Source organism: Fragaria vesca, linkage group LG6 (assembly GCF_000184155.1).
Source record: "Fragaria vesca subsp. vesca linkage group LG6, FraVesHawaii_1.0, whole genome shotgun sequence".
Taxonomy (NCBI): domain Eukaryota; kingdom Viridiplantae; phylum Streptophyta; class Magnoliopsida; order Rosales; family Rosaceae; genus Fragaria; species Fragaria vesca.
Genome location: NC_020496.1, coordinates 26,566,539 through 26,577,222, shown reverse-complemented (window position 1 = coordinate 26,577,222; position 10,684 = coordinate 26,566,539). Strand labels below are relative to the sequence as shown.

The window sequence follows — 10,684 nt, the reverse complement described above, 5'->3', positions numbered from 1 at the left end:
AATAATAGTTGTGTCTTATATTAAATGTAAACTTTGCAACTTTTACCTTCATTTATTGATTCAATCTTAAGAACAATTTTGATTTCCAGAAAGTCTACTTTTTTTTTATGATTTTACTCATCTAAATGATAAACATTTCTCATGAAAATAATAGTTGTGTCTTATGTTAAATGTAGACTTTACAACTTTTGCCTTTATGAGTTCAATATCAAGAACCATTTTGATTTCCAGAAAGTCTACTTTTTTTTTATTTTGCTTATCTAAATGGTAGACATTTCTCATGAAAATAGTAGATGTATCTTATGTTAAATGTAGCCTTTACAACTTTTACCTTGGGTTTATTCAATTTCAAGAATAATTTTGATTTCTTGAAAGTCTACTTTTCTTTGATTTCGCTTACTTTAATGGTAGATATTTCTAATGAAAATAGTAGATGTGTGTTATATTAAATGTAGACTTTCCACCTTTTACTTTGGGTTCATTCAATCTCAAAAACGATTTTGATTTCCCGAAAGTCTACTTTTGTTTGATTTCTCTTATGTTAATGGTAGATATTTCTTATGAAAATAGTAGATATGTCTTATGTTAATTGTAGACTTTGCAACTTTTACCTTGGGTTGATTCAATCTCAAGAACAATTTTGATTTCCACAAATTTTACTTTTCTTTAATTTGGCTTTATGTTAACGGTAGATATTTTTAATGAAAATAGTAGATGTGTCTTATGTTAAATGTGGACTTTGCAACTTTTACCTTCGGTTGATTCAATCTCAAGAACAATTTTGATTTCCAGAAAGTCTACTTTTCTTTGATTTCGCTTATGTTAATGGTAGACATTTCTACCGAAAATAGTAGATGTGTCTTATGTTAAATATGGACTTTGCATCTTTTACCTTGGGTTGATTCAATCTCAAGAACAATTTTGATTTCTAGAAAGTCTAATTTTCTTTGATTTCGCTTATGTTAATGGTAGACATTTCTATTGAAAATAATAGGTTTGTCTTATGTTAAATGTAGACTTTGTAAATTTTGTCTTCGGTTGATTCAATCTGAAAAACAATTTTGATTTCCAGAAAGTGTACTTTTCTTTGGTTTCTCTTATGTTAATGATAGACATTTCTAATGAAAATAGTGTATGTATCTTATGTTAAATGTAGCATTAGCAACTTTTACCTTGGGTTGATTCAATTTCAAGAACAATTTTGATTTCCAGAATGTTTACATTTCTTTGATTTTGCTTGTGAATGGTAGACATTTCTAATGAAAACACTAGATATGTGTTATGTTAAGTGTAGACTTTTCATCTTTTACCTTGGGTTGATTCAATCTCAAGAACAATTTTGATTTTCAAAAAGTTTACTTTTATTTGATTTATCTTATGTTAATGGTAGACATTTATTATGAAAATAGTAGGTGTGTCTTATGTTAAATGTAGATTTTGTAACTTTTACCTTGGGTTGATTCAATCACAAGAACAATTTTGATTTCCACAAAGTCTACTTTTCTTTGATTTGGCTTATGTTAATGGTAGACATTTCTAATGAAAATAGTAGACATATCTTATGTTAAATGTGGACTTTGCAACTTTTACCTTCGGTTGATTCAATTTCAAGAACAAGGGAGCCTAAGAACAATTTCGATTTCCAGAAAGTCTACTTTTCTTTGATTTCTCTTATGTTAATGGTAGACATTTATAATGAAAATAGTAGATGTGTCTTATGTTAAATGTAGACTTTGCAACTTTTGTCTTGGGTTGATTCAATCTCAAGAACAATTTTGATTTCCAGAAAGTCTACTTTTATTTGATTTCTCTTATGTTAATGGTAGACATTTCTAATGAAAATAGTACATGTGTCTTATGTTAAATGTAGACCTTGCATATTTTACCTTGGGTTGATTCAATCTCAAAAACAATTTTGATTTCCAAAAAGTATACTTTTCTTTGATTTCGCTTATGTTAATGATAGATATTTCTAATGAAAATAGTAGATGTGTCTTATGTTAAATGTGGAATTTGCATCTTTTACCTTGGGTTGCTTCAATCTTAAAAACAATTTTGATTTTCAGAAAGTCTACTTTTCTTTGATTTCGCTTATGTTAATGGTAGAGATTTGTAATGAAAATAGTAGATGTGTCTTATGTTAAATGTAGACTTGGAAATTTTATCTTCGGTTGGTTCAATCTCAATCACAATTTTGATTTCTAGAAAGTCTACTTTTCTAATGAAAACAGTAGATGTGTCTTATGTTAAATGTGTATTTCGATTTGCAACATTTTCTGTGATATTTTTCATGACAGTAGTAGCTGTTTCTTATGATAGTTGTAAACAGTCTCAAGAATCATTTTGATTTCCAGAAAGTTTACTTTGATGTGATTTTGCTCAGCTGAATAGTAGATATTTCTAATGAAAACTGTAGATATAGAGAGAGTTAACGGAGAGTTAACAATGTTAGTTTGCTTTAACCTGTTATAACAAGTTAAAACTGGTTGGGTATCCATACCTAAGGCACACAAGTGAAACCCTATATATTATCAACATCCAACTTTTAACCCACATATGTGCCTTTGAAACGACTATTATGTTTCTAATTGACCGGTTATATATATAAGTTTTGCTTTTGTTTTTCCAATGTGAATTAGATCAAGCTCCTTTTTATTTGCTGTATTTTTCGACTGCTTCAACATGTACATTGCGAGCGACATATTTTTTAAGGTTAAGGTGTTTAATTAGATGACAAAAAGTATAAGTATGACACTGCCACACCCAAATTTTTGAAGGATAATTTTCAAAAATTTGGGTATGATATAACTCACAATAATATAATTCCCAAGACCTGCTCAACAAAGTTAAAGAAGACTAAACTCAATTGTAGAAATATAATGTCAACACAACTCAACATCGAGTTAAATATTACATTTCCTTGTTTACATAAACTTGAAAGTCAAAAAATAAAAACACTCAAATGAGTTTAATGTTGTCTACCAAATATAATAAATCAAGTGTACAACAACTAAAAACCCTGCCACTATATCTCCGCCTCAATTCTGTTGATTATCACCTGTAAGTCTAACCCCTACACCAGGTTGTAAACAATAAACCCGGTAAGCTAAAAAGCCCGTATGAGTGACTCTCAAAAATAACTCAACCCAACATCACATAAGATAAAACAGGTAATTCCTGCTTTAGAATTTAGTTTATGAATCGCCTCAAAACAATAAAATTCAAAAGAGAGTAAATACGAAAACACAACAATTCACAAAACAATCAAAATCATAAGTGAATCCTGCAAAAAGGATAGTTCAGGAATTCCACTAAAAATCACACAAATAAGATTAAAGAATCTCATGCATTAAGCATAGTTCAGGAGATACTTAAAACAAGGAAGTTAAATGACAACAATTAAGAACAATGTTAAAACCACATAACCAATATTTTTACAAATATACATATACCCATGAGTCCCAGATACCAATAAGGTATCTCTCATGACCTACAACAAACACATGTACTTATGAGTCTCATATATTAATAAATATCTCTCATGACCTACAACAACAATTTATGTACACATGGGTCCCAAATACATTAAAGTATCTCCCATGACTTACATCGACAGACGAACTAGAACTCTATTCCTAATCGTAACCAATCACCCGGCCAAAGGCTTAGAACCTAGTTTGACTGTCCAATATCACATCATAAAATAATAATAGCATCATAACCGTAACCAATCACCCGATTAAAAGCTAAAAACCTAGTTTGACTATCTACACAACAAATCACCATATACTAAAATCATCATAACCGTAACTAATCACCCGATTAAAGGCTTGGAACCCAGTTTAACTATCTAAACATCGGATCACAATATAATAATATAATAGGAAAACTTGTTTTATCTTACCTATGAGCCGTTGGCGATCAAGCTCATATATTTTAAAAAGGATTAATTTCAGTTTACCCCCATCAACTTTAGGTCGATCATTATGTTAGTCATTCTTCTTTCAATTTCATCAAAAACACCCCTCAACTTCTAATTTTCATCAGCCGCGCATGTTCAAACCTCCAATCTCCATTCAATTCCTCTGTCAAGTGATAACTTGATATCAAGAAGAAAGAAAAAAGGAAAAATAGACAAATTGCATTCAATCCTACCAAAATCACTAAGGTTAGGGGTTTGTGATGGAACGAAGATGTGTATCAATATGGGGGAAAAATGGTCCGGAAGGTAACTTTCAGAATTTGACTTTCTTCTTAATATATAGTCATCACTTGACAGAAGAATTGCATAGAGATTGGAGGTTTGGACTTGCGCAGCTGATGAAAATTGGGAGTTGATGGGTGTTTTTGATGAAATTGAAAGAAGAATGACTAACATGATGATCAACCTAAAGTTGATGGGGATAAACTGAAATTAGTCCTTTAAAAAACAAAAATAACATATTTTTTAATTCAACATCATCAACAACACAAAGAGCACATCATAAAAATTATATTTTTCCACATAGATATATTTATATGAACAAACATAGATATTCCCACAAGAATAATCTATCCAGAACCAACAATATAATGATCACATGAACATTAAAAATAATCATATAAAAAGAAAACTTGTTTTATCTTATTTATGAGCCGTTGGCGATCAAGCTCATATATTTTAAAACAAACAAAAACATAATTTTTAAATTATAATCATCAGTCATCATCATCATCACAATCATCATTATAATCATCATCACAATAACCATAAATAATTGGCTCAAAGTGAACCTTAGTGAGATTTTATTCACCTATAAAATCCCACTGTGTCTTCACAAAAGAAATTTAAGAACCAAGCCCAAAAACAACTCCACAAACTACCTAAACAACACAAATATTAACTTTAGTAACCAATCAACTAAAGAGTAACATTTGCCCTCTTAACCCAAAACTTAATTCGAAGATTTGCCTATAGGAGGGCAACTTTCCTTCGAGACCACCCAAGGTCGTCGATCACCCAAAACAACACCTCTTGCAAGTGCCAAAAAAAGGCTCCTACATTCGAAAACACAAACTCAACAACCTCACACCACATTGAAGTAGCTCCAACAAATAAGCATTACATGATCTCAACCTAGACTTATAATATGTCAACATGCTCATAACAACATGAACTAGCTAATCCTTGCAACTGAACCTACACACCCTGCCAAACGCGCCGCCACGCGCCACCCTACCAACCTTCGAATTAGGGCAAACTCACAACACGAAACTTGCAGATCGAAGAGAGGGAAGCATCTTTTATACCTGAGGTTTTGCACCAATAGGCCGGAAAACGCCTGAAACTCGCTGGGAATTCCGAAACCCAATTCTGTAACACCAAGCTTCGAATCGAGTTTCAAGACCACCAGACGCCAAGGAGCATCTATCTCGACCGGTTCCAAGCCGCGTCGCCGCCACTAGAGGTGAGAATCTCGACCGGTTCTCAACCCAGAACTTTTAGGCTTCGATTCGTACGAACCACCACGAATCAGAGCAAGCCACTACCACAGGCAAGGTTGCATCGCCGATATGAAGCGACTCCGACCGGTGCCGTCGCTTGAGTCGGTCAGAGTTGGCCGGAAAAATCGAGTCGGTTTTACCGGGTCCGGGTCGGGTCGGGTCGGCTGGAGAACTCGGATACCGAAGGTGAGGTGCGAGAGAGAAGGAAGAGAGAAAGAATTGGGTTCCGGAAAAATGGAATGGAAACCCTAAAAGTTATCTTATTTAACCCCAAATTCCCGTAATGCCACGACCTTCTACTGACCATAACTTTCACATACAAAGTCCGTTTTACACGTGCCACGTGTCTACGAACTCGTATCGTCGTGCTTTACAACTTTAGTGAAGGAAGTTGCTCGAGAAACCCAACAGATTAGAAAGTCAACTCCTGACCCTTCAAAACCATAAAACCGCTTTGAGTAATTTATGCATCCGAACACTTCCGCTCTTCTTTCGAACCTCATAACACAAAAATTCCCAAATAAAACTAGAAACTAATATCAAAATTCCGGGGTATTACAGACACATTGTCATTACCCACCCCGAATTTCACCATGAAACCCAAAGTAAATCCTGTGAGGACCACCTCTAAGGAAAATTTACTAAAAATTCGGCATAACCTCTTTTAAAAGTGGGTAACCCTTTCTTATAAAACACCCTGCAAACACTTCAAAAAAATACAAATTCAACCTTATACTCCTGGAGCCTTTGTGCTCCCTAAAGTCACAACACCTCCCAATTTATTTACTAATCTAATAATAATCCCCTAACCACCAAATCATAAGTTCAGAGCAATTCTAATAGTGAAGGGAAGATAAATATAAAAATAAACGGAAGCTATATGATGGACTATGCCTCGACTCCATATACGCCCGACCTCAACTATGCTAACCTGCAAACTAGGCATTTAAAACCTAAAGGCCCAGGGGAGAAGCAATTTAAAAACGTTAGAGTGAGTAGACAAAAATAAAGTTTAAAAGAAATAAGTCTTTATGCTTTCCCAAATTTAATTTCCATAGAAAACATGTTGCATGCAACAGCTCAAAAGCTCTCAACTCAAAAACTGACAAATACATGCCTAGCTCCCGCTAGTCTCCAGAACTTTATAAAATAGAGCCTCTCAGACTAAATTAATATATATATATATGTATTTACACTCGTCAGACTCCTTGTACGAATTCTATAAAGGAATAAGAAAAATAGAAATTCATACAAGGCTACTACGCTAACACTCGCGTCACACCGTAATAGAATTTTACCTCATTACGGCGAAAAAACACGAGTGTATATATACGTGCATATTCCCTATATAAATTCTTATATTTATGTAGGGTTACGACGATTGGGTCTAATGCTCACGTCACACCATAATGGAATTTTACCTCATTATGGCGGAAAAGCACGTATAGCTAGCTACCATTTATATACATACTATCCTCATAAATATCCATATACATATGCACCGAAAATCTCATTTTTGGTAACTCTTCAAAAATAATGAAAATTGCCAATTATAAAAGAAGCAATAAATATGACTCCACCGAAAATCTCATTTTCGGTAGCTTTCCAAATAGCGAAGTTAACAAATAAAATAAGAGCATTTACTTCCAAAAATAACTTCGCGAAAATAAACAATTCCACAAATTGATATTCAATAAAATCATTCATTTAATATGAAATCACCGTATGCTTATAATTTAAAACGAACGTCCACTCACAGTATTAGGCTTAAACTTCCCAATATAATGCTCGGAATACTCCTCGAGCGTTGCCCCTAAACAAAACCTTAACCTGGATTCGAAGTCATAATCAATTTCCATGTCCTTAACACATCAACCAATTTACTTCCAAAAATTACTAAGGGCACCCAAAAAGGTTTTCATAAATAGAAAGTTTCCATAAAGGAAAAGTTTTCTAAAATAGAAACTTTCTAAATATGGCAGGTTTTTCTTAAACCGTAAACTACAACTTAAATGAAAAAGGAGAGTCAACAAGCTACCTTCACGGATTCTGCCGGAACTGCTGCCTCGCCGGAACCCTTCGCCGGATTCCGGCGACTTTCCGGAAAATGGCCATAGCCTCCCCGTAACTCCGATTTACCTAGTTCTCGACCAAACTACAAATCCGTCAATGACCAACACCACCAAAATAATTACCAACACATTAATGCCAGGCCATCTCTTTTATTAACAAAGTTTCCTTAAATCCATGTACTCCAAAACGATGATCACTAAACACTTTAGAGTAACAATAGAAGCCAAGGGATTCACCTTATTATAATTGCGAAAGGGGCTGCAACCAGATTACTCTCTACACCCAAGAATTTACTCTTTACTCTCACAAACAACCTTTGCTACAATTACACTTCCTTGGCTCATCCAACATTCCTTTCTGCCCTTCCTCGAATTCATATCCATTAATAGCAATAATTCAAACTATGAATCAAATACTAATACCCAAAACAAACATAGCAGCTTACCCCTAATTCTTGCTTTCGAAATTCCGCACCCAAATTGATTTTGGCAACAACCTCTGCTCCATGATCAAGCTCTTCTTCTGCTCCCGTTCCTAACACTGAAACAACAATTTGTCAACTCAATCCCACATTCAAGCTAGCATTAACCCAACTGAACTCAACAACCAAAAGAGCAGCTTACCCTTTCAGACTCGACACCTTGCCAAGAGGTGATCTCTGCTGTCCTAGAGGATCACCACAGCCTTTACAATCCTTCAATTCCAAAAGCAAGAGAGATTACCTTCAACCGAGTAACCAAACCCCTCTAGCCGGCAGTAACTTCCTCGCCGGATTCCGACCTGCAGCCCTCTGCCTCTCACAGTCCCGACCCGATAAACTCCATCCGTAACCAAACTCCACTCACCTCCTCCACTCGGTTGTCGGGTCCACCAGGAAGTAGCCTAGCCCGTCGAAACATAGAGGAGAGGCCGGAAACGCCAAAAACTCAGGTCGCCGGAAAAAGAGCAGAAGAATCCCGACCAGATAGAGAAAAGAGAGAATTCAAATTAGAGCTCGATTTGAACACGCAAAGCCACAAAATTGAAGAGGAGGAAGAGAGGAAGAAAACCCTACCACCGATATGTCGAATCATGGCCGGAATTTTTTTACATAATGATCTCGTTTGTTGTTTCTCCCGCAACTTCTCTTTGCCTCATTTGGGAACTACAGCCTCAATGCTACTTAAGTACATAACCACAAGTAAAACTAGATTAGGTCGACTACCTATATGTATGCAAATAATTAGCTCGAACTCTGAAGTACGTATGTTTCATCACGTAAAACTACTGTATTTAATCACTTTGTTATTCTCTTTTCACAAGGACAGTAGGGCGTGAATAGCTCATTGTCATGTACACAATTATCTTTCCTCCTTATTATGGTATTGGAATTCATATTAAGAGACCTTTTTTTTTTTCTCAGCAATAACCATTTTACGTTTTAGACTACACATGCGTGGTTTGAAGATTTTATTTGTTGTTAATTTAGTGATATAACTCATTTTCAAGACAATTTGTTCTCTTGTTCGAAAGTAATAGACAAACGACATAACCTGGTCGAGCACACTTCCACCATCATCAGGCGCGACATTCTGACATTCACATAGAAGTTTAGGTATAACACTATAGTTTTATATACCTAAGTTTACTCATACTCTCATGAGTATTTGGCATGCATTAGGTCGATCATACCAATATGTTCTTGTAAGGTGCCTACACAATAATTAGAATTTGGAAGGGCCCAATAACTAGCAGAGTGCGCATATATAGATCGGGGAAGATCATAAATCCAGTTATAGTATACAAAAGCTGTAATCAATCCTTATGAATGGTAACTCTTTTAAGAATCAGTGTATTTTTGGTTTTTGCCCCGCTCTCAGATTAATGTAGAAGCATACACGGTGAGGTTAGGGTTTGCTCCGTAAAAACAGGAGCAAGATTTGGAAAGAGGGTGGTGTGTCTGGCTTGTCCGGCAGTGCCCCCGCATCGGTGTTGGTTTCTCGCCTTGTCGGTGTAGGGTCGGTGCGGTCGGACGGGCTGTGTTGGTATTGTGGAGGTGGTAGGGCCTTCCAGCCGGTTTCATGACTGATCGAGGATACAAATTGCAGCTTCACTCAGCCTGAAGGGGCTGTTGCATCTCAGGAAAGAAGGTGATACAAATTACTAGGCGGATACTACTAATAGCAGAATTATTAATAGTATTGAAACACACAAGGAATGTAGGTTCAAAGAAATATATCTTCTCTTATTATTGTGCAAAGGTACAATGTTTATTGTCTGAATCTTTCCCTCACAATAACACTAAACAGGTCTATCTCTCTGTTTCGCTCTGGTATCTAAAACTAAGCTAGACACCTCTATTTATAGAGTCTAAATCTCTATAAATCCTTATCTAACTTGGAAAGTACTCCCTAACTAAGTTAAACAACTAATCCCAAACTAAGTTGGAAAACTATTCCCCTAACAAGCTAGAAAAGCTATTTCCTTAACTAACTTGGAGAAGGAATCGACTAATCCCTAAAAGACTAGGATACACCCGTATCAGAAGGCGACAAGGATCTGGATGTGGCGTGGCGTGGGATCCCCAGAGTCTTGAACTGAGGTCTTATTGCGAGGTTATTGTTGGCGGCGCTCTCAGGTTTAACCAGATCGACGACGAGCCTGTGTTTCTACAGATTGGTGTCGGTTGTGTCTCTAGGACTGATCTATGACTTCACAGTAGGACTCCGTGGTGGTCAGAAAGCATAAAAGGGCTCCAACGACGACGACGGCTCAGACCTTGCGGCGACGCTGGGGGTGTGTTAATACATAGCCAAGAACACTTGGTCACGCCGAGAATATGACATGATCACCCAGTCGCCGGAGGCCATTCCGGGCAAAACAACACCGACGAGACCTCCATAAACAATTAAAGAGTGAAGGTCCAGCAACAGTGTACTAACTAGAATCACTTCACTACAGCTAAATACTCCCGAAAGGAGAGATGTTGAACAATGCCACGGAAATGGTCCCATATCGAAGACAGACAACATAACTCCCAATACTAGCCTATAAGATAGGCACGAATTCCTAAAAGAGGTAAGTTCATCATTCCTCCCTCATTCCCGTACTATACAAGTAGCCATCGTGCGTTGACTTAAGCATCGGA

General features: G+C 36.0%; 1 non-coding gene across 1 annotated transcript; it reads right to left on the bottom strand.

Annotated features, from left to right (window-relative positions):
* Positions 1-7,818: 7,818 nt before the first annotated feature.
* Positions 7,819-8,692, bottom strand: LOC101300647. The gene is made up of 3 exons (XR_185005.1): positions 8,181-8,692; positions 8,003-8,097; positions 7,819-7,914 (listed from the first exon to the last, which is right to left on the bottom strand). It is a non-coding gene; the product is annotated as an uncharacterized LOC101300647 (transcript).
* Between the last annotated feature and the right edge of the window lie 1,992 nt (positions 8,693-10,684).